A 25,661-nucleotide genomic window follows, 5' to 3' on the forward strand; every position below is an offset into this window, starting at 1 on the left:
TAAGACTAAGGGATAAATTGTAGAACGGGTTCCAAATGTTTCACAGAGGAAGAAAAAGATAAAAGAGAATTTGAACCACGAAGAAAAATTCTATGAAATATGTTGGAATTACACTAAGCATTAAAGAATTCTTGACTGTCTCAGCTATTTCATTAGATCAAAAATGTCCTTGACTGTAGGCTTGTTTTATGCTTCTCTTGCATATTTTTATTCATTGAAAAAATTTCTGAGCGCCTTCATGTATCAAGGATTGTGGAAGGCATTGGGAATGCAACAATAAACCTAGCACATTCCTCTCATTGAAAAAGCCTACAGGATTTCCTGCTCCTGGTGTTGGTAGAGCGGCTTGTGGCAGAGTAATATTTTCACAGGGTTAGTCTGAAACAGTTAGAAAAGCTGGAGAGAATAAAAAATGTATTTGTTTAAAGATAGAATAATTTGAGTATCCAAGATCCTGAGGAGGAGGAAAGTACGTTGTAATGCTTTTTCTTTCAAGATATTTGTTAGGTTATATGAAGGACAGGATTAAGAGGCTGAGAAACAAAGTAGAAAACAATGGCCGAAATGCTGGGAACCTGAGTTGAGTTTTGACCAGTCTAAGGAGACTGGAGAGACAAAAGTTAGAGTTCAAAGGCCCCCAAAGAAGACAGCCCCTGATAAACAACCCAGACCTCCAGAAAAGAATTTGAAAGGACCTGACTTTAGGATTAAAGGGCAAAACTCTCATAAAAATCCGGTGTTGAACCAGCTCAACCCAAGACCTGGTAAAGGTGATCTGTTCCTAATCTAAGTTGCAGGATAAGTTAATATCAAATCCTCTCTGGAGAAAGATAGCATCAGGTAGAACTTCACAAATTATCTCTCTAAGGTTTCACACAAAATATCCGTCATTTAATTTTTTTAAAAAATTCTTAGGCATATCAAGAGGGAGAATTAAAGTCTCAGAAATCAAGAAAAAAAATTTAAAAATTAGAAACAGACTTCAGATGATGTAGACTTTGAAGTTCTCACACAAGGATGTTAAAATAACTGTGATTAATTTTTTCAGAAAATAGAAGGGAAAGTGGAGAAATTGACCAGAAACTGAAGTCAATCAAAGATTCTAGACTGAAAAAAACAATTACTACCAATAAGAAATTTATAGGCAGATTAAACAGGAGAAGAGAGTGTTAGAACTGGAAGTTAAGTCATCCAGACTAAAGAACAGAGGGGAAGAAAGATGAAAAATAAAGAAAAGCTGTGTAAAAGATCTATCGGACAAGTTATTGAAGACTAGAAGGAGAGGAGATAGAGAGACAAAATGAGTATCTTATATGATGTTGCCTGAGAAGATTACAGAAACAACAATGACATTAATCCACAAATTCAAGAAGCTCTATGAAACCCAAGCAGGCTAAATAAAAATCATAGTAAAACTGCTAAAAGACAAAGACCAAAAGAAAATTTTTTAAGCTTCCAGAAAAAAAGATTTAGCACCTTCAAATAACTGGGTTAACCTTCGACAGAAACAATGGAAACCATAAGACAATAGAATGACATGCTTGAAGTAACTGATAAGCTAAAATTCTATACCCGAAGAAAATATTTTTCAAAAAGGAAAATAACATAAAGATGTCTTCAGAGGAACAAACACTGAGAAAAAATCTGTCTCCCATAGAACTGTACTAAAAAATATACTAAAGAGAATTCTTCAGGCAGAAGGAAAAATATCCCAGATGAAAGCATAGAAATTGAGAGAGAAATAAATAACAGTAAAAAGGATAAATATATGGATAAACCTAAATAATTATTTACTATATAAGTAATATAATAAATATATAAAACAAAGACATGAATTTCTTGGGGTTTAAAATATATATCCTAGAAGCAGAGAAGAAAGGATGAAGATGCATGGTCCCGGCATGGTCCAGGAAGTGATAAAAGTACTATTTTAGAGTAGATCTAACATGTCAAGGATATATGTATAATCTCTATAGCAATCACTAAAGCAAGAGCAGAAATGCTATTGTATTTACTATTTCTTTCCTTCTATTTAGATTTAATTTCCAATTTTTTTCCTAATTTGTTGAGATCTGTTTGTTACATGCTTAATATATGACAGATAATGTGGTAATTATTTTACAGAGATTATCTCATTTAATCTTCATAATAAGCCAATTCCAACATACCATTGTTATCCCAATTTTCACATGAAGAAACTGAGGCAGAAAAAGATTAAGTCACTCTCCCACGTTTATAGATCTAGCAAGTGGAGGAATTAGGATAGTGCTTGTGGTAGTATGTGGCCCTAACAAAATATGTTACACTGTTCTACTTCTCCAGTAGAAGCAGAACATTTCAAATTCTCCAGAGAGCAGGCACAAAGTGTGAAGATCTTTGTGTCACATATTAAAGCATATCAAATACCATCTACTACAGGAGAAGCACTAAACAACCAAATAAAAAAATGATCCAGTCTGTTGACATCAGCCAGTCTCAGTCATCAGTCACCCCAGAGCCACACTTGGCACATGAATGGAGAGGCCAAGGTGAAAGATATGGAGGCTGTACATGGGGCCAACAGCGGGAGCTCCCACTGACTGAGGCTGATTTAGCTACTGCTACCACTGAATGCCCAACCTGACAGCAGCAGAGACCAAGGCTGAGCCCCTAATGCAGCACTCTTCCTCAAGTTCTGCCGACAGTATGGGGCCAAGTTTACTACATGGGCCTTGTATATCCTAAAAGGACCAAAAACTTGATCTCAGAGAAATAGACACATATTCTATGTATGGGTTTGTTTTTCCTGCCCTTCGGGCCTCAGTTAATACCACTATCTAAGTGCTTACGCAATGTTTACTCCACCAGCATGGGACCCACGTAATATTGTATCAGACCAGAAGACCCATTTTTACAGCAAAGGAGGTATAAAAGTGGGCCAATGACAATAGATAGCTAGGAGCCACAGGTAGGATTACATATTATACCATCAAAAAGACTGCTATTGTTGCTAAAGGTCACAATCGATATGCCAGTTTAAAGGCAATCCTCTACGAGGATAGAATTTTATGTTCTGTGAAGCAGTATATATATTGAACTAAAGAACTTTATACGGTAATGTGCACTTAATAGGAAGAACACATGAGTATGGGGACCAAAGCATGTGATGGCCTGCTTATCATCACTCCCCATGACCCACCGGAGGACTTTGGAATTCCCATCTCCACAACTCTGAGCTCTGCAGGGTGAGAGGTTCTGATCACTAAAGAGAGCACACTTTTGCCACAGAACAAAACAATAGTCCCTTTCAACTCCAAACGATAGCAGTAACAGGGACTATCAGACAAGAGGAGTCACCATCTTGACAGAAATAATTGGTCCTGATCATCAGAAAGAAGTAGCACTGCTATGTTACAGTGGCAATGTTGGATGCTTCTGGGTACCTCTGGTACTCTCTTGCCCAATTGTGACGCGTATAGCAACCTTGGCCTGACAAGAGCATGGAGACTAGGAGCTCAAACCCCTCAGGGTAAGTCATTAAAGTGAGCTGAAGTAGTACTGATATTGAGGGACATCTAGAACAGACAGTGGAAGAGAGAGACAATGACTATCATTTGCAGCCCAATATAACCTGCAGTGATGGGGGCCATAGATCTTCCTACTAACATTCCTCTGCTAAGCTTTCCCAGGAAGACAGGTAAACCCCAGTCCTGGAAGACCTGCTGCTGAAATGTACATGAAGAAGTGGATCTGAGCAGCATAAGAGGTAGTCTGTGACAGGCACGCAACAGCGGGTAGACTGAGACGGACATAGAGCTGCACCACCCAGATCCTGCTCCAAGGAAGAATTTATTGCTCCAGCTTTTTGTAGTTTTGTGAGCTCCTTCAGTTTGCCTCAGCTGCAAAGAGCCACTTCACACAAGGGTATACCTTCCTGGGGCAGTCCACACCCAGTGACTGATTGCGCAAGAGTGTAAAGGTCTGAACATTTCTGCCCACCGAGAGACATCTGTGATAGGCAATATTTGCTCCTGAGCACCTTGTCGGGGTGGCCAAGGCTTTGGCAGGCTTGCATTGCAGTTTGATTTCTTTCTCTGCCCAATCCTTCTTCATTTTCCTCCCTTCCACGGGGGTGTTGATCCTCTATAAATAGCCTGTGCACCAAACTTTTTTTGTCTGCTTCTGAAAGACCCAATCTATGGCAATCATCAAAAAACACCATATATCCAGGAATAATTCTAACAAAAGATGTGTGACTTTGCAGAAAATAAAAAAATGTTATTAAAATAAAGTAAGGAAGATTAAATAAGTGGAGGAATAATTCATGTTCATGGATTAAAAGTCAATTTTGGACAGATGTCCGTTCTTTCCTACTTGATCCATAAATGTAATGCAATTCCAACAAATATCTCAGCAAGTTTTATTTGTGAAAATTGACAAGTTGATTCTAACATTTATAAGAAAATTCAAAAGGACAAAAACAGCCCCCTCAAAATGAAGAAGAACAAATGTGGAGAACCATAATTCAGGAAATCGTAAATTATAAAGCCACAGTAATTAAGAGAATGCAGTAATGGCAAAAAAAAAAAAATAGACCAATGGAATAGAATAGAATTCAAAAATGCATGTGTAAATGCTTGATTTATGACAAGGTGATGCTGAACAGCAGTGGAGGAAAGGAAGGTCATCTCAATATATGGTTTTGAATCGATTGGATTCCATATGGAAAAAAATTCATCTTAACACCTATCTCATCTCATGTTTAAAACTCAATACTAAGTGGCCTATAGATATAAATATAAAAGATAAGAGAGTAAAGCTTCTAGAAGATAATATAGAAGAGTATATTTATGACCTTGGAACAGGCAAAGATTTCTTAAACAAGATGCATACACATACACACACAAACACACATACACACCCCTAATCATCTCTTCATCAAAAGATACAATTATGACAGTAGAAATGCACAGAGTGGGAGAAGATATAATCAACAAAATATTTGATTCCAAATAATCAAAGAATATCTATAAATCAATAAGAAAAGACAAACCCATAGAAAAGTTGAAAAATCATTAAAAAGGAGATGAGGGCACATACAAACGACCACTAAACATACGAAAAAGTGTACAACCACATTAATCATTAGGGAAATACAACAATACATCATTCACAACTATGAATGGCTAAAATTGGGAAGACTGATAATAGTAAGTGTAAGCAAGGACCTAGAGAAACTGGAATTTTCATATAGTTCTGATTAGCACAAAGTAATACAACCACTTTGGAAAACTTTTCAGTAATATCTTCCACAGCTGAAAAACACGTATCCTATGACCCAGTAATTATACTTTTAGTTTGATACCTAACATAAATGTTCACTAAAAAACTATACACACGTGATCACAGCAGCATTAGTTTAGTAGTTCAAAACTGGGACAATCCAAATATCCCTTTACAGTGGAATGGATCAATAATGTTGCTAGATGTATACAATGGAAGGCTATCAATGATGAAACATGACAAACTACTAGTATTTACAATAAAATGGATCCATCCCAGAAACTTAATTTTGAACAAAACTAGACCCCCAAAGAAATCATCATACCATATGATTCCGTTTACATAAACTTCGAAAGTCTGAATGGAGCTTATTAAGGAGAGGAGGAGTGGGTAGTGAGGAGGAGCGGGTAATGACTGTGAGGGGCACGAGAGGAGTTTCTGGGATATTGATAATTGTTCTATTTCTTGACATGGGTAGTAGTGTGTTCACTCAGTGAAAATTTATTGAGCTGTATACATATGATCTGTGTACTTACTTTAAGCAATAATAAGTTACATGCCCTGTACAATGCTACATAAAAGGAAACTTAGATATCTATCGATTTCATTGGTGAGCTTCACTTTCCATATACACAGTGCATCAAACGAATGGAAGATCTGGGCACAGAAATAAAATGCACAAACCACTCCATCCTCACAGGTGCAAGGGAAGGGAATGGAGAGTCAGGCCCTGATGACTGTGCCAAGATCACCACACCCTTGGCACAGCTGTGTATGCTCATGTGCCATGCTTGCTTTATACAAGAACATTTTGCTAACTCTCTAAGGCTGTAGACATAAACACAAAATTCTGTTTCTAAGATAACATCCTGTACCATACCTTATGTTTTACTTTGGCTGCCGAACTGGAATAGTCATTGTCTCCAATATTTTTAAATGGAGAACTTTTCAGTGCTACATTTATGAGTTTCTCATTTTTTAAGTGGCTAAACCTGGCCAACACCACAACTCTAAATATTTTTACTAGTATAAGTACCATCCTCTGCAGACACGTTGTTCACAGGGAAAAATCTGGCTTCTTGATACTTTGTTCTGGCCAAAGGACATCCCGCCAGGTTTAGAGTGGAAGATTGGAGTTCTCTGACAACAGTATGAGGAATATTTCCCATCCAGGCATGAGTGACTTCTGACGGGAGTTTGCAGGTCTGGCAAGACATCACATGGACCAGGCCAAACCAAACATCCAGTGGAAAACTCCCCTCAGACGGTGTTCCTTGGGCCCAGGCCCCCTGCAGCCAGCCCACATGTGCAACTGACTCTAGTTAGTAATGGAGCAGCAGCCAAACAGTACCGCACGTACTGTACAGAGAGCGTGCCTTGGCCAGGTGGGGAAGATGACAGGGCCACTGGGACACTGTCCCAGGCCTAATTCAAAGACTACTCTCTGAGTTTTTCCAGGAGGACCTCATAATGCCAGAGATATTTTGATCATGGCTTTGAGGAAATATTTTGAGTATAAATGGCTTCTGTGACCCATATGTCTAAATATTTTCATTTTGATGCTAAGAGAGAAGAAATCTTGTTTTCACACCTCTACGAAGTGAAAAAAATTTAAAAGAGAGAGAAAACTTTGCTTAAATCACAAATATATCTTACTAGATTCTGCCATCTCTCTTCAACTTTTTTATTCCTTAACTGCAATTCACTAGTTAGGAACAGTGTTTCTATACATCTTGCATCATGACAAGTAGAATATTCCTAACTCAAACTATTGACTACTTATTCACAGATGTAATCACTACATCTACTTTTATTAATTTATTTTAAAATCTTTAGAAAGTGCTGTGGTGGCACCTCTTGACATTGTGCCTCCAATAAGAAAACTTTCATTAAGAAGAGGACAAATTGACCCATCATAGCTAATAAACCTTCACTTGCCACAACTTCCATATGACTTCTCTTCATTGGCACGAATAATTGAGAGTTGTTTGTGTATTCACTTTGAAAGTATGTGACATTTACCCATTACGTCTAAAACTAGAAAGCACAGAGCTGCATGTATGCGGCAAAAGTGGAACAAAATATTCTCCCAAATAAGGTAGGAAATCACTTTACTCACAGCATTTTACAGTAGATTTCACAGAGCAGTTGAAGATGTCAGAAGATTCCTAAATGTGGAATGAAAGATTTATTTTTAAAGTTCTGTGAACTTCAAAGGATTGTGCAGAAATATAAATCAGATTAATTCTATCACATGCACTAATATTTCTATGACTAACAATGGCTATTACTATCCAATTTCCAAAAAGATACATATTTCCTGATAGATCAATTCTTGTAACTTAATAATAATAATTATAAATAAGCATAGTTTTTACAAATAAACATATTCACATTCATTTAAATAAGATGACAGTTTATTTACATTTCATTGTGCAAAGAACAAGCTGATAACTCTAGAAAAGATCACTTATCTTCTGCTGTGTTTCTCCATGCTTTCTCGAAATTCTACCTCATCCCACTTTGCAACTCTATTTTTTCAGTCATCTCAGCAAAAACTCAAAGATTCCAATCCTTCTCACAAGTGGCAAAGAAGGGTGAATGAAAGACTGCACCCCAAGTCAATTCACTTGCCAAGAAGCTAAGATTTCCCCCAATATCCATTTTCCAATGGCAAAAGGTTTAAGACGGAAGAGAGAGGTTATTGTGTTCAATCCAGAAAATGTTTGACTGAAATATTTTTATCTTTTTCTTTTATAATAATTCCTAAAACTTACATGGCCGCTTATGGTTTACAAAGTACCAGCCTACTTTATTTTGTTTAATCCTCAGCAGAAGAGGTGTTCAGACCACTATTTTGTAGATGCAGAGACTGAAGCCAGAACCTGAATCTGAGCCTCTGATCCTCATCACAAAGCTTTTTCCTCTTGACCACAGCTGCTCTGAATTCATGACAGAAAGAGATGAGGCTGCTCAGAACGCCTTCCTCTTGGTGAGATGATAAAAGAAGATACATGATTTAAAAGGATACTTACAGAGCATGAAAAGATACTTAGCAATTCCAACTAGAACTGTGAGAGAAATTTTTTGATAGAGAAAGGAGAACTGGGACACAAAAGTGATCATTTCAACCTCTGAGGAATTCACTAGAAAATGAGAACCACTTTATCATTAGTACTAAACAATGCTAAAACAGAGGTTCTGACAGGCGCTGCAAAAAAAGATCTGGGAATAAAACTCACAATCTGAAAATTGATTGTAACTGAAAAGAGAATCATTAACCAACCTCAACTGATAATCTCTTGTAACTGTGCCAACTGTGTCAGTTGACATTACTGGCAACTTTCCTGCCCTATTAGATGTGAATGAGACGTGAACTCCCAATTCCCACGGCCTGTGGGAGCGTTAAACATTCCCACGATTCCCTTCTGACTTCATCTTCTACTTCCACATGTGCTGTCTCAGCGGTCACTGTGTCAACCAAATTGTGAACTCACATCTTTTACTGGTTTCAAAAAAATTAAAACAAATATTACGTTTTTATAAATCATACTCGCACAGGTCGTTATGAGCAAATCGAAATTTTCTTAACGATTTCAGAAGATTAGAAGGATGTGCATAGCTCAAATTTTAAGATTCATCTTTCAGATGCCCCTTTTTCTCAAAATTTGTCTGACAAGAATGGGATTTGGGGAATCTTTTCTTGGTCCCTTCTCTAGCCTGCGCCTCATCTAGTCTCCAACCCCTCACCTGCCTGCTAGATGCTCTTGCTTCTCACTGACCTCATTTTCTTCTCATTTTCTTACCCTTCCCTCTCAGGAAAAGCAAATTTTTTTTTCTTGTCTCAAGTTTAACAATTTCATGATTATCTTTTGTTGTTGAGATGTTCTTAAGGTCTCACTATCCCCTAAAAGCTCTTAACTATAAAGGGAAAAGGAAGGGGGCAATAGTCATAAATGACCAAATGACCCTGGTTGGCCATTGATTTTAAAAGAAATGTATATTTAAAACCAATTTAGATAATGTATGACTTGTCCTATGCATTTCATATTCATAGTTGTTTTAGAAGCAAGCTGCTTGTATGTATCCAGGTCACATGAATTTGAAGGATCAGCAACCAAACTCCCTCATACAGAGTCTTGAGCCATAATGAAGGACACAGAATCTGGATCGAGGCAGTGGAGTTCAAATTCTATCTCCTCCACTACGTTAGGCAAGTTATTCAACCTCTCTGGCCTCAATTTTCTCATGTGCAAAATGGAATGATAACAATTGCTTCCACCTTCTAGGGTTATCATATGGATAAAATGAGTTAACACTTGTAAAGTCCTTAGAACATTACCTGGCACATATTAAGTACTGAATAATGTTGGCTCTTATTAGAATTATCTTAACTCACTCTAAAAAGCAGTGGTGTCTTTCTTCCTTAAATCTCCTCTTAAGCACTTGTTATCTTCACTATTTATTTGTCATTTCTAATGTGCTACTTTGAAATAACTCTTATACGTCTATAATAGAATAGAATACAGCTTACATGCATATCTTTACTGCTCACTCATGACAATCTGTTCTACATTGTGATCTTCTTACAGACATGGACTGCTTTTTAACATCTTTGTATCTACCATGGTGCTCAGCAGAATAACTTGCTCATAATAGGGATTTAATTCCTATTTACTAGTTCAAACATCAGCTGAATAAAAATCAATAGTGTGTTGATATATTTCTAACTTGGTTTATGACACTTTATGGGAGAATCACTTCAAAACCCTATTTATCAACTGCTGTTTGCCTTTTCCCCCCTCTCCAATACTGGAGATATTCTGACTTCTATTTCTATGGGCTTTTCACTGTCCCTACTGAAATCAAGGCCCCCCAAAAATGGGAGAAGGCTAAATAAATGTTAGACCCATGAAGTTTTATTTATATATGTGTTAAAGTACATATTAGTGTATTTTTTATTTCTAGTAATTTTGTTTTCCAGCATATTTTCAACGTAAAATGTGGAAGCAATTGCAAAAGACTACTTTTAGTTGCCCTCGTAAAATCTATTGGAAAATGTGGACATGCTTTAGGGTGAGATTTTTCTCTCTTATGTTTTTCATTTTACTTGAAAATTACTTTATTCTTATGCAGCTGAGGGTTGAGGTAAGGTTAATTTGTAATGGCGATTTTAGCTATTTTTTGTAGATAAGAAAAACTCAAGGATTAGAAACTAGTTTCCATTTATGTCACATTATGTCTTCATTGCTCTGCTCCTGTCTCCCACCCTTAATTCCCATGTGCATACACACTCCACCTTGAAACAAGTTCTCAGACTCACAGGAGACCAATTTTATGAATTAAAGGAAGTCAGCCAATTGGAAAAAGAGGAGGCAATGTTACGTCTCTGATTCTTTCTGGAGCTCAACATCTGAGGCTTGGGCTGCCCCCAACACCTGTACCTGGGAGAGTAAGAATGTGCTTTGTGGTTCTCTAATCAAGTATCTGTTAAGGAAATACATGTTATCATTTTAATAGGACAATTTTCATGGAAATACACAAGCTAAGAAAGAGTAAATATAGAAAATCAAATTACTGACATGCTTCTTTGTATCCATTAATAAAAATATATATAAAGTTATAGTGATATTGCTCCTCTATATAATAGTAGTAAACATCTAATAGCATTTAGAGGAACACTAAAAAGAAACAACAAAAAATACATAATCTATGGTTTAACACGGGTAAAATGGAACTCATTTGTTACATCACCAGGCCAGCGTCCCTCAACCCTCACTTCAGCACCCACACCCCCGTTACCCATTTTCAGTAAGTTATATGCATGGGAGCTTCTGTTTTGTAAGTAAAATAGGAGAGGGGAGTTTGTTGTTGGAGTCTAATACTAAGATAGGAGAAGGATGGCAAGGATGCTATGGTGTCTGTTCCAAATAGACCTTTTGTTCCATGTTTAAGCCTCTATGATTAGTGGATTGGGATCCAAAAAAGATTAAACTCTTTTGGTGAAAGATTCTGTAAGATACTGAATCCAAGAAGAGGTTCTCTGGGACTTCAATTTTTTAAAAGTTTGAGGCATAGAATTGAGGAAGAGGCCATTCTTCCCACTACTGCCCAAAACCCTACAATGCTTTGGTAACTCAAGGGCTGTAGCGTGAGGAGCATCTGGAGATATTTTTCTTGGAGTAAACTAGTGTTCCCATGATATGAAGTGGCAATAATACGCCTTCTCAGGCGGTAATTCTATATACTTAGGAGCTAGAGCATTAAGAATACAAAGTGACAAGCGACACCCCGTGACAACTACATCTAGAATGTGGACATTTTGAAGCACCATCTTGGAAATATATGGAAATAACTTGGGGATACAATGAAGGTGATAGATTGAGATCCTTCTGTTTTACAGATAGAGGCTAGCACATCAGCAGACATGTGGGTTAAAAGTATGCTGGAGTTCTAGAAAGTTAATAAATGAAATCATCTTTTCTCTTCCCAACCTCAGAAATGATTGAGAGATAGAAACAGGACTTAGGCAGGAAGAAAACAAAGTATCAATTTTATTACTAATGAACTGGGGATGTGGCTTAGGTATTCAGTGATCATGAGCTTCCTAATACTGGATCCCTAAATTAAACAGGGTTACCACCCAGCCACAGGCAGTGCTGAGGGCTGAGACCTCCCCACAGAGGCAGAGCCTGCAATGCAAGGTCATAACAGAATGTCTCCTCTCTGTAGGCAAATCCAGAGCAAAAGAAAGAATTAGGTTATGTATGCAAAATTCCTCTCTCTAAACTCACTAGTCACCTTGGGGGCACTGAGGGAGAGGGTGGGATAAAATACCAGTTTTACTCTCATGGCACTCCTTCCATGTGGAAAGATGGAGCCTGTGGAAAGGAGGTTCCTCTGCCATCAGCAATGTGCAAGGAGCCTGGCACTGGGCCAATCACGTTGCAGACTATGGAACGATCTACCATGCTGCCAACAATACAAGTTAGGTACCAATAAAGATTTGTCTTCCTAACTCCCAAAACTTAGTATACAGTGGACGTATGTTCATTTCTACTCTTCTTACTTCTCCAAAGGGCTGGACAAAGAAGTATACTTCCTAAACAACAATTGGTGGTAAATAAGGCCATTTAGTAAGCCTGCAATTACAAAGGTGATTTAGAAAAAGACTTCCACTGCCATTTAGATGATCCTTGGATTGAGGAGGGAGGAGCGATGGAGATTAGGTTCAGATTTAAAACACCTTTTATCAAGTTCCCATTGTGTGTTACCAACTAAGCTAATACTTTGACAAATGATTTAATTTAATATAATTTAGTCCTTAAAACAACCACATTACAAGAAAAAAAACTGACACTCAGAAGATTAAGTAATTTGTTCAAGAAGTCATGGGAAAGAAGAGATAAAGTGCTATTTTGAACCAAATATGACCCAGACTAATTTCATTCTGCTACACAGCAGACACTATCAGTACGTAAAAATCAAGACAATTATAATTTTTAGAAGAGTGGATTTTGTGGACAAAAGTAAAAAAAGCTGTGCAACTCCGAATCATACTATTAGGTAAATTAAACTAATCTACTTGATATCATAACAGTTCTTCTAAAAGCAATTTTAAAGTATTTGTTTAATCTTCAAGGCATCTTTTCATCGAACAAATTAAAGGACCAACAGCTTTATGACTAGTATATCATTAAATAGTCTTTTTCCCCCCTCAAATCATTGAGTACGTGTCCTTCATCAAACCCAAGCCTTAGAATTTCTACCAAAATTAGAGAATTTTCCTTTTGACACTGCACAGTTACAGGATAACCGAGTGATAATCACTTCCTGGCAGGCATTGCACATGAGGCATTTTAAATACTGGTGGAGATAATCTATGGATCCAAACCAACATAAAATCTGAAGTGGAAGGAAGCAGGCCCCCTGTTTCATGACTTGACGGCTTAGAGAAGCAGTACAGAGTGTCCTGAAGTGTATGAGAACCGTGTGATATAGCCTGCTTTGATTGTTCCCAGAAGCTCCTTTGGCTGTTCTGGCACACTTCCTTTCAGATTTATTTTCCACCACACCACTTCCTAGAGTGATTAGAAACAAATGCCAATGCCAAGCAATTCCAAATATGCCTGAGATCCTCTCAAACAGCTTGGTACTTCCTTCCTGTTGCTTTCATTGGCATCCCATGATGCGGCTTGCTAGAGAAGTTTTCATTTGAATTCGGCTAATGCAATACTTTGAATTGTTGATTTATTCATTTCTAAAAATATTTCTGGTTTTCTATTTGGAAAGACCAAGTTATACTCTAAGTTAATAGAGAGAGACATTTTACATAGGCCTAACCTTAAACATAGTGAAATAAGTAATGATCTAAAGCGTATGATTTAAGAGACATCATAGATGTCTACAGTAGGCTATGAAAAGTTCCAACATTATCTGGGAATTAAGAAGGCCATACAAATATGTGGAGTGTATTTTTTATGCTTTTAATTTTCTGTATATTACGATATTTTGATATCTTAAGACTCTTTCTGCTGGGCCCTGCCCCTCATGGGACTAGCCAATTCTTAGAGATAGATAGCAAAGGATTCAGGGACGACCATGCCTTTGATATGCAAACTAACCAGTCTAGAGCCATACATCCTCTGTCTGGCCTGTACAGTTCAGGCGGCAATATTCCTCTGCCTTAATCACCCCAGGGCCAGGTATCAGCAGCTAGAAACCGTCTCTATAGCCCAAAGTCCACTGGAATTATTTAAACTAGTCAATCCTAACCTGGTTACCCTGCCCTGTCTTGCCTTCCTGAGGAAATCCCAAAAAATGTTCTGGTCTAGACTTTCCCCTTGCTCCTGTCTTCTGTCTCCTGACCAAAACCTGGTGTTCCTCCCATGGAGCTGTGTGGTGTGCCAGCCCTCTTGTTTATAGAACCTGTTAATGCAATAAACTTATTTTCCTGAGACTCTCCTGTGTCCCCTCTTATGGCTGCACATGACTGACCATCACATAAAAGAACAGAGGTCAGTGGGGGTGTGGCATGACCAGAAAATCCCTGGAAAGGCCCTAATCTCTCACCTTAGGCTGACCTCAAGCCTCTGCACAAGCAAGAAATAAAAGCTAGGCAAAGTTGTAAACTACTGGAATATTGAAGGCATGCCCCAACTTCCACCCAGAGTCCTTCATCAAAGGCTGGGAAATGGATTGGCTCAAGGCATTTAAGGATATCTCTACCCAATCATGCACTGACCACAAAGCTAAGCAAGCAGATATTTCAGTGGCCACATATGGCAAAGGTAATTTGTTCAGGAAAGTCACTAAACAAAGAAACAAGCAGCAACAGCAACTACAACAATAAATAGCAGTAACAACAAACCCCAAAAGGGGGATGTGAGCTCCAAAGTTGCCATATTATGTTATTTTAAATGCCACATTTTCAACAACAAAAAATTACAAGAGATGCAAAAAACAGGAAAGTATATCCATACACAGGAAAAAATAGAAACCATTCCTAAGGAAGCTCAGATATTAGATTTACTAAATAATGACTTTAAATCAATTATTACAGAAAGAAAGAAAACTATGTCTAAAGAATTAAATGAAAGTATGAGAAATAATATCTCACTTAATAAAGAATAGCAATAAAAATATATAAATTATTAAATAAAGAAAAATAAATTCTGAAATTATAAAGTACAATAATTGAATTGATAAATTCACTAGAGAAACTCAGCAGTGAATTTGAGCTGGCAGAAGAGAGAATCAATGAATTTAAAGATATGCCAATTGATTATCCAGAATGAGGAATAGAAATTTTAAAAATAAACAATACAGACATGTGTCGTTTAACAATGGGGTTATGTTCTGAGAAATGCATCATTAGGCGATTTCATCATTGCATGAATTCTTTGCAATGATAGCTATGGTGGAATGGGACATGCCTGACTGGCAAGCAGGAATTATCACTAATTTTCTACCTTCATAGTCCTTAATCATTTTTAATTTTGTTTCCAGTTCAATCACTCAATGTGGCCTCTTACTGGCAACATTAGCAGTAGATTTTGTATGCTTCGGGGCCATGATGAACAAAACAACATGAGATTTAATCAAGCGCAAGGGAAAACGATACAATAAACAGAGCCAGAGAACCCAAGATGTATGAGTCTTCTGCCAGTGTAACATGATACACTGCTTTACAATAAACTTTTTTTCATAAGTAGCAAGAGTACATTATAAAATAATAAAAAATCTAGTATAGTAAATACACAAACCAATAACCATTTATTACCATTATCAAGTATTGGGTACTATACATAATTGTATGTGTTATATACTTTTATATGACTGGTAGCACAGTAGGTTTGTTTACACCAGCATCACCACAACCATGCTAGTAATACATTGTGATATGTTATGATAGCTACAATGTCACTAGATGATAGGAATTTTTCAGCTCCATTATAATCTTATGGGACCACTGTCATACAGGCACTCCTCATTGACCAAAATGTCATTATGCAGGACATTAATGAAAAGAACCTCAGAGACTAGTGGGACACCAACAGTCAGACCAACATATACATAACAGGAGTCCCCCAAAAAAAGAGAAAAGAAAAAAGAGACAAAAAGAATATTTGAAGAAATAATAGTCAAAATTTTCCAAATTTGATAACAGACATTAACCTGCACATTCACATACCTCAATGAACTATAAGTAGAATAAACTCAAAGACATCCATGCCCAGATATATCGAATGAAATTGTAAAAGGACAAAGAGAGAACTTTCAAAGCAGCAAGAGTGGTGACTCACCATATATACAGAATCATCATTAAGATTTATAGCTGATTGCTCAGCAGAAATGATCAAGGCCAGGCAGCAGTGGGATGGCATATTCAAAGTGCTGAAAGACCGCTAACCAAGAATGCAATATCCAGCAAAATAATCCTCCAAAAACAAAGAAGAGATTAAGACATTTGCAGATTAACAAAATCTGAGAGAATTTTCAGCCTTATAAGAAATAGTATAAGAAGTCCTTCACGATGAAATAAAAGGATACTAGACAGAAACTGGAATCTTTCCAAAAAATAAGGAACACTGTAAAGTTAATTACATAGGTAAACACAAAATACAGTATAAATATATTTTCACTTGCAGTTCTTTTCTTCTCCTGATTTAAAAGACAACTGCATAAAGCAATAATTATAAAACCATACTGATGGACTTGTAATGTGTAGAAATCTACTTTTATGATAATAATAGCACAAAGAAGTGGGGAGGAAATGAAGCTATATATGATCAAAGTTTGTGTATACTATTGAAATTAAGTTAGTATTACTCCAAAGTAGATTGACATAAATTACGATGTTAATTGTTATCCCTGGAGGCAGGGGGAAATAGTAGAAGAAATTAACGTGATACAATAGAAAATATCTATATAACACAAAAGAAGGTATTAATGGAGCAATAGAGAAACAAAGACATAGACATATTAGAAAGACAAATGGCAAAATGGCTGACATAGACGTTATCGGTAATTACATTTAAATTAAACACTCCAATCCAAGCAGAGATTGACAAATAGATAAAAATAAATGATCCAGCTATATGCAGTCTATAAAAGATTTAGATTTGAAGATACAAATAGATTGAAATTAAAAGGATGGGCAAAGTTGAACCATGCAGACAATAACCAAAATAGAAAAGAAATGGCTATATTCATAGAATACAAAGTGGATTTTAAGACAAAAATTGTTAGTTGAGGCAAAGAAGAATATTTTATAATGATACAAAAAGAACAACCCATTGGAGAAGCATCACAATTATATACATATATGTGCCTAACAACAGAGATCCCAAAATACATGATGAAAAATTGATAGAATTGAAGGAAAAAAACAGACAATTCAACAATAATAGTTGGAGGCTTCAATACCCCACTTTCAATAATGGATAGAACAATTAGACAGAAAATCAAAAAAGAAATAGAAGACTTAAATAACACTATAATCCAATTAGACCTAACAGACATCTATAGAATACTCCACCCAAAAACAATAGAATACATATTCTTCTTAAAGTGCACATGAAACATTCCCCGGATACGCCTTATCCTAGGCCATACAACACTCTTACCAAACTTAAAATTATACAACATATGGTCTCCAATTACTATGGAATGGAATTAGAAATCAATAATAGAAAGAAATTTGGGAAATCTACAAATACGTAGAAATTAAGCAACATACTAGGTCAATAAATGCATCAAAGAAGAAACTATAAGGAAAAGAATCACAAGAAGAAATCAAAAATATGACTTAAAATTAGAAAATACTTTAAGATGAATGAATATAAAACATAGCATACCAAACTTACAGGATGCAGCTAAAGCAATATTTAGAGAGAAATTTTAGCTTTAAAAATATTTAGAAAGTAAAGATCTCATCGCAAAAAATATAAAAGATCTTAAATCAATAACCGAACATTCCACCTCAAAAAATATATAAAAAGAAGAGAAAACTAAACTCAAAGAAAGCAGAAAGCAAGACATGATAAAGATAAGAGTGGAAATAAATGAAATAGAGAATAGAGAAACAATAAAAAAAATCAGCAAAACCAAGGGCAGGTTTTGTGCGACCTTTTTCAATTGGATGCCATGGACAGTGGGAATAACTGCCCAGAGCATACACAGGAGCAGAGAGTCAATAATATTACCTGGCAACTTCCCCGAGTAATGATGGAGGTGAGTGTAGGGGAGGAGAGGGCCCCATCGTCATGTCCAAAATAGCCTTACAATGGCCTTTACAAAATAGCTTCTACAAATGTTCCAGTTGCCCCCAACTTTGACAGGAGAGAGTTGACGTTTAGGGAGGCATTTCACTCTGCAGTGTCAGGGTCCAAGTGCAGCAATGTATCAGATCTAGATTAATAATGTTGAGTACTTAAGGTACCACAAATGTCCACACTTAAAGAAATGTCCATTTGTGGTATTCAGTAGTACAGCAATCAGATGTTTATCTGTAAGATCAGGGGGTGGGTGACATATCCAACAATTCATCAAACTCAGAACAGTGGCAACTGCCTAAGATATGCATTATCAATGAATCTGGTGAATCAGGAGTCACACATGCTACCCTGTGAGAAAGAGAAGAGAGGTTAGATATCCATCCCTTTCCATTCCCTCCACCATATCTGGGATATCTTGGATCCTAAGGAGTTCACGTTCTACCAGTTGGGGTAACTCCTTCCTATCAGCTGTCAAGTGGGCAGTCTGTCCTGTACCAGAGGCAAGAATAGCACCCTTGACCCAACTCCTAGGGAAGTGAACTCAAATCTTCTGGCTTGGATTCTCTTGTGGTTCAGTAAAAATTTCTATTTTATATACTGATATCCATCCCATGCGGCTACTCAGAGCAAAGAGAAGGGGTACTTTAAAAAAAATTGAACTCAAGACCTTAAATTGATGGTCATTATTTTTTAATTACTTGTAGGAAATAACAAATCTCTGCACCCAAGAAATAAATGAAGAAGGAAGTTACCACCTTCCAACCCTTGCCGTTTAATAGCCATCCTGATTTCTTCAAGAAAGAGTTGAAGTGGGTGGAAGCCCCTTGTAGGCTTCCCCATGGAGAATGAGGTTTCAAATTATAAAAGAAAGGTGTACAAGTGAAGAAAAGGGGTGAATGGCCTGACCAAACATGCAATGCAAATTAGAAGTACCTTTTCTGGAAATTGCTACATTGAGACCCCAGACTGTTTGCATGAGATATATAATCCGGGCAGGGGATATCTTGTTCCCATCCATCAACCACTTAAGCCTGTCATTTAATTATCCATTAAAATGCTCAAACATCTCTGCAGCTTGGGAGTTTTATGGAGCATGGAGAGTCCACCATATGCCATGATTGGGCCCACTGATGTGTAGCTTGGGCCAAAATTCAGAGCCATTATCAAAGGCAATGTGCTCAAAGAACCCAAACAGAAAACAAATGCAGTCTTGTAGGGCATGGAAAGTGTGGCTGGAGTGAGTGGAACATATTGGAATGGAAAGGCCAAACACCTAAAAGGCATCAACTGCAGTCAGGATCCAGCAAAATCCTCTGGACCAGATAAGAGGCACAATATAATCTAGAAAGGTGTATCAAGATCTCCCATGAGGTATGTGAGAGCTCCAGCAGCCAAATAGGCCCTCCAATCACTGGGCCTCTTTTTTATTGCCAAAAGCTTCAAATGGTCTCCTCTGGAATGAGATACTGTGCCCCTTCTCAGATTACCCCTAGGAATTTCACTTGGGTACTAGATTCTTATATTTTGTGTGTGTTAATAGCCCAGCTGTGTTACACACGTGGGTCAACAGGGTGTCCAGTCCTTATTGGGCAGTGCCCTCATCCATGCCCCCAGTCGGCCAATATAGCAAAAGGCCAGGGATCCCTTAGGAAGTGGGACTTTTTCCACATCACAGCACACCCATTCATTGCAGGTAGCCAAGGAATTTAGGTAGCCTCGTGGAAGGACATTAAAGGTATATTGCAACTCACTCCAAAAAAAGGCAAAGTGATCCAGGTAGAGAGTTATGCTGAAAAATGTATTTGAGATATCAATTGCCACATACCAAGTTCCCTTGGCTTGGACAATAGCCTCTGTGACAGTCACAATGTCAGGTCCACCAGTGCCAAGGGCAGCATTGTGGTATTGAGCCACCTCAATGGTGATTCTCCAGCTACCCAAGACCTTGCACACAGGCCAGACAGAACTATTAAATGAAGAGATAGTTTCACTTTGGCTTCCTGAAGCTTGGCAATGAGGGTCATCATTTCTTTTTCTCCCCCAGGCAGCTGATATTGTTTTGGGGAGATAATGGCTTGAGGCACTGGTAGTCAGGTAGGTTCAGGGTCTTCCAAACTCCACTAAGATGGCCCTAATTGAAGCAATTCCTGGAAGGGGTTGGGGTTAAAGGTGAGCCTGAGTGCACATAGATAGCACATCTACACCAATAACACGTTCAGCAGTGGAGGCCATAGGAATGGAGGTTTGCAGGGACCCAAAAGTAATCATGCATAACCAGGCCTAAGCAAGGGTCTCAGCGAGGTGGCTTCAGGCTAAAAACAGAGAATATAATCTGTTTCTCCATCACCTTGGTGTGAAGGACTGTGGGGATCACAGTCCCCCGTGATTCAGCATCTGACAGAGCCAAGAGAGACAATTTTCCCTCACCTCCCCACTGAACCCTGACCTTGGCATAGGAACTCCAGTTGCTCCTAGGGTCAGGGGGCCTCAGCCTAACTCTTACTCCTGTTTATTTTTAAAGCTCAGGCTAAGAGTTCTGAGTAAAGGTTATTGGGGCTCTCTGATTCATCCCCAGACTCACTAGGAGGGAAGGAGAGAATGGCACCTGTGTCAGTCACAGAGACAGCATCATGTGAACCCTAGCAGAGCTGCTCATTAGGACCCCCATGGCCTAGTACTTGGCAGGGAGCTCATCAGTCTTCTCCTGTGAGTCCCATTATCAAGCAACCAAATGCAGAGGTCTTTTGGGGAAGGCCCTTCTCTGAGTCTCCTAGGAGAGGATGCCCCTTTACCACTCCTACACTGCTCTTTCTGCTGGTCACGTGCAGAAAATCACAGAGGAAGACAGAGAGACCCTGGCAGGAGCAGTCAGAAAAAGAGCAGGAAGAAGAAGCAGATAGAAAGAAAAGCATAGACAGAGAAGTTGAGACCAAACTGCAGACCCTAGAGAGAGACCATGATTGCCCTTTTCAGAGGAGCTGACTATGAGTTGCTGTTGAGTAAGCTGGGCTGAGCTAGGACAACAGTCCCTGCTCCCTATAACATTGACTAAGAGACAGAGAAGTTTCTGGCCTTTTCCACACATCCTCACCAAAAAAATCCTACTAACTAAAGAAATCAGGAGTTTTTGTCTTCCTCGCAACTAACACAGTGAAGCACAAATACTTTAACAATCTAAAGTTTGGGGCAAGATGTGGTGATGAGAGAAAGTCAGTTACTGCATACTTCTGTATGCAAAGCTAACAAACTCGAACTTGACCCTCAGGGAGACAGGAAGTCACTGAAGAGCTTTAAGCCAGAGAGTGACATAAATAGATAAACACTTAGAAATATCATTTTCTAAACTGTACACTGGGTTGGAGGGGTTAAAACTAAATGGAGGAAGGGAATATTACAAGATAGAAATTTTTAACACTTGGGGTCCCTATGTGACTGTTTTTTCTGCTCTTTTCTTATTGAGCTCGTATCTGCAAAAAGTAAACTGGAAGGGCCAGCCAGGTGGCATAGTGATTGAGTTCGTGTGCTCTGCTTTGGCGGCCCAGAGTTCACTGGGTCGGATTCTTTGCATGGACCTATGTGCCACTTATCAAGCCATGCTATGGCAGGTGTTCCACATATAAAGTAGAGGAAGGTGGGCATGGATGATAGCTCAAGGCCACTCTTCCTCAGCAAAAAAAATTATAAAAAAGAGGAGGATTGGCAGCAGATGTTAGCTGCTCAGGGCTAATCTTCCTCCAAAAAAAACCCCCTGTAAACTGGGTACTAACATAATAGGATACTAGCATAAATGTGAGCAGCTGCAGTCAGCCTAATAAATCCAAATAAGAAATCTGTTTAATTCTCAATTGTTGGGCTTTTCCTATCACTTCATTTCACTTGACCTAAACAGAGACAATCAGACTATGCATGAATTAATATTATAGAAGGCAGAAGCATTTAAGATAAAAACTTAAAGCAGTGTGAATAATAAAAAATGTTCAACTATGGCAAAGGAATAACTCTGGAAACCAAGGCCCCAGCGACACAGTAATGACTGTTACTCATTTGCTTTTCCCTCAGTGTACTGGAATGCAGTCATTAGTACCATGGTCCCCAAGGGCAAATATATCTAACTTCCTAAGTCTGTACAAAGGCGGGGTTTAAATACATTGGGGGATCTTTAATTTAGTTCTTTTTAAGGTTTACCTTTCACCTTCACTAACTTTTCTAGTTTATAAGTTCATACACTTTGGGTTGCAAAGCTTTGTTGGAAGGTTTGAGAAAGATATTTAAATATTCAATCTAAACAGTCATGCCCTAGGAAGCAGCCAAGTGAAACAAACCAGAGAATTTTCTGATTAAAAACTTCAAAGAAATGCAACCAGCTGTTCTTCCACCATTGATTTACTTCCTCTGAAAACTGAACAAGAGGAAACAGGCTCTGGCAGCAAAGACTGGTTTAGACATACGTCATGATTCACTGATAGTAAGACCTGTTAGAACAGTCAACTGAAAGGCAGAGAGACAGAGAACTAACATTTGTAAAGCACTTTTAAAGACCGGTCACTTATAAATATATTAACTCTCTCTCAGAATTGAAGAGACTGGCCAAAGATCAGAATCAATTAAAAAGCATACAGTTAAGGCAGAAAGAGATTGAAATATTAACTTCATTACTGACGAAGGCCATGTGAGAGAACATGGCTAGGTGTGTAGAGCCCTGGAATTAGATTTACTCACTAGTCATCGAGGTGATGGGAGGTGGGAAGAATGGCTTAAATTAAGCCTGCCAGTTCCTCTCTCTAACCCATCCATCATAAGCCACTCCTTCCCTCGAGAGGTGCTGAGGGCAGGGGGAGGCTATATGCTAATTAAGCCCCTGTCATTTGGAAGGATTTATTAGAGCAAGGACTACATGTCCTCCCCCGACAACTCTAGCACTCACTACCACCTGATCACAATCAGTGCTGTAAGCAGAGACTCAGAAAATTTTAAATTACTTGTCCAAGAGCTATAAATCTCAGGCAGCAGAATCAGGATTGGAATTCCAAATCTGACTCTAAACTTCTTTCCGCTACCCAGGATTCTTCCATTAAGGGGAGGAAAAATTTCTTCTCTACCTTCTTACGGTCTTCGGCTGGGCCTAAGAATTAAACTAACGTAAGACATTAACAGGAGAAAAGCATGTAAATTTTATTTAGTAATTTTTACATATACATGGGAGTCTTCACAAGAAAAATGAAGACCCAAGACCTATGTGCTTATATACCAGGCTGAACAAAGAGTGGCAGTTGTAGAAAAGCAAAATACATGGGGAGACTAAAGGAAGATGGAGTTATTTAAACAAAGTCTGCTTGTACAGATTTCTCTCCAACCTGACTCCACGTCTCTGATGATAAGAATGTTTCTTTCCTCCCAGTATAGTGAGGGCATCTTTCACATGGTAGTTTCATCTCCTGCTTTCACAAAGAAAGGGGAAGTTCAGACTGCCCATCTTGCACTTGCTGATTTTCAAACGCTTTTAGTTCAAAATAATCAATATGCCAAAGTGGGATATTCGGGTATGGCATGTCCTGAACTTCTTCACCATCTTTTTCTTAGAGTATGGTGAAATAGGAACTGTTTGAATTGCTTTAATTGTATCCTATTATGAGGTATAAGGGAGTTTAAGATTCTTTGTAGCTTTCTATCACTCAATTATAACAAAACACAAATACTAACCTATTTTATAATATGAAACCTCAATTGTATTCCATGAATTCATGATTTTGTCTAAAGGGGAAGACAATCTTCCCCTTAATCAAATTTGAAACTTTGCCCTCAGATCCAGGGAGTAAGAACCAGATGCTGTGTTTTTAAAGAAGAATCCTTTCTACCTAAAGAGAGAAGTTGGGTTTTCTATTCCAATTGTTTTAGGAAGCAATTTTAGATGGAAGATCACAGACCTTCCAGATCAGATCTCAAGATCAACGTTACAAGAGAAAAGAAAAAGAATAGGGAAACAAAGTCAGGGATAAAGCAGAAGTGGGAATGCTTGGGAAGGAATGAAGGAAGGCAGATGGAGGAAGGAATCTAATTGTCAAGGGCCCCTAAGCTAAGAGAGCTCCAAGAATGGGGTGTTGACTTGGGAGGTGCTGGCAAGTAACCAAGACAAGAATTGCTGCCATGGTCACTGTTCAAATGTCTCAAAGCCTTTTTGTAGCATAGTCCTAGCCAGCCAGATAAGATGTCACACCATTTGAGTAGGAACTTCCCCTTACCTTCACAAAGTACCTCATCCAGTTATTGTGGGAGAAGAGCCACACATAGGCTGAGCTTCAGCAACCATTGAGGACACCCCCTGAACCCCTAATGGAGTGGTGGGGAGAGGCCCTGTTCCCTGAACTTGAAAGCCAAAATAGGCACACCTGAGCACCCCATGAGATGGAGTGGACACCCCTAGTACCTGATGGGGCTAGATGGGCATAAATACTAAGATGCTGCCCTCCAGGAGGCAATAGAGCTGAGACAGGAGGCTCTGAACATAGACTTGCCTGGGTGCTATCCTAGTCTGTTGCTTGCTAGCTGTCTGACCATGAGCAAGTTGCATAATCTCTTTATACCTCAGTTCCATAATGTGTACAATAGAGAGAAAAGAAATAGTACCAACTTGACAGGTTCAGTATCAGGATTAAAAGAGTTAACACATTGAAAGAATTTAGAAGCATGCCTGTCACATAGGACACATTCAGTAAATGATAATGATGCCATCTAGTATTTAAAGTTGAGAGTCATCACCAACTTTCTAGAACTGTTAGCAACATTTTACAACCTGATAGCTCTAATAATGTATATGAAAACTGAGGAATTATATCACCCACTGAATAAGGGACCTCTTATCCCTCAGCACCCAGGATGTGGAAAGTTACTACAGTTTTTTTCTGACATATTTTCCCACAATGCAGTCCAGGAGAAAGTGTACAGGCTTTGGAGCAAGGTAGATGCCCCAAAACATCCAGCTGCCTGTTTGCTGCCAAAGTCAGTTTCACAGGCACCTGTAGAGAGAACCCCATCTCAGCCTGGGAGCCAGTTACTGCTTATTGGCTGAGCCTGTCTTTATCCACCCACTCCAAGAAGACCTAAAGAGAAGGCTGTCAAAATTGACTTTGGTGGAACCATTTTAAAATGGAGTCACAGCTGCCTTTCCAGAGAAACTGTCTTGCTGTCTTGAACCTTGGACTTGGCCAAACCTTTGCACTGGGCCAAAATAGCAAATGTTTTACAAACAATTGTTTGAGAAGTCAACGGGAGAATAGACATCCCAATCACAGAGACTGATGATTGTGGACTTTTTTTTTTTTTTGAGGAAAATTAGGCCTGAGCTAACATCTCTGCCTATCTTCCTCTATTTTATATGTGGGACACCTGCCACAGCACGGCTTGATGAGCGGTGCATATGTCCGCGCCTGAGATCCAAACCTGCAAACCCTGGGCCACTGAAGCAGAGCATGCGAACTTAATCGCTATGCCACCAGGCCAGCCCCAATTACTGTGGACTTTCTGAAGATAGAAGCAATAGTCAACCAATGTTTAGCCAAGACTAGCTCTCTGCCTCCAACTCCAATTAAAATTCTTTGTAATACAACTTTACTTCTTTGCCTT

At 38.4% G+C, this 25,661-nt stretch overlaps 1 long non-coding RNA gene across 1 annotated transcript in view; it reads right to left on the reverse strand.

Annotated features, from left to right (window-relative positions):
- Positions 1-25,661, reverse strand: part of LOC124241093 (uncharacterized) — a 43,583-nt gene that overhangs the window by 9,688 nt on the left and 8,234 nt on the right. The window contains exon 2 of the long non-coding RNA XR_006889098.1: positions 7,382-7,430. This is a non-coding gene — a long non-coding RNA (uncharacterized LOC124241093). The remainder of the gene's footprint in view (positions 1-7,381; positions 7,431-25,661) is intronic.

The sequence above is a fragment of the Equus quagga genome, chromosome 6, assembly GCF_021613505.1.
Source record: "Equus quagga isolate Etosha38 chromosome 6, UCLA_HA_Equagga_1.0, whole genome shotgun sequence".
Classification (NCBI taxonomy): domain Eukaryota; kingdom Metazoa; phylum Chordata; class Mammalia; order Perissodactyla; family Equidae; genus Equus; species Equus quagga.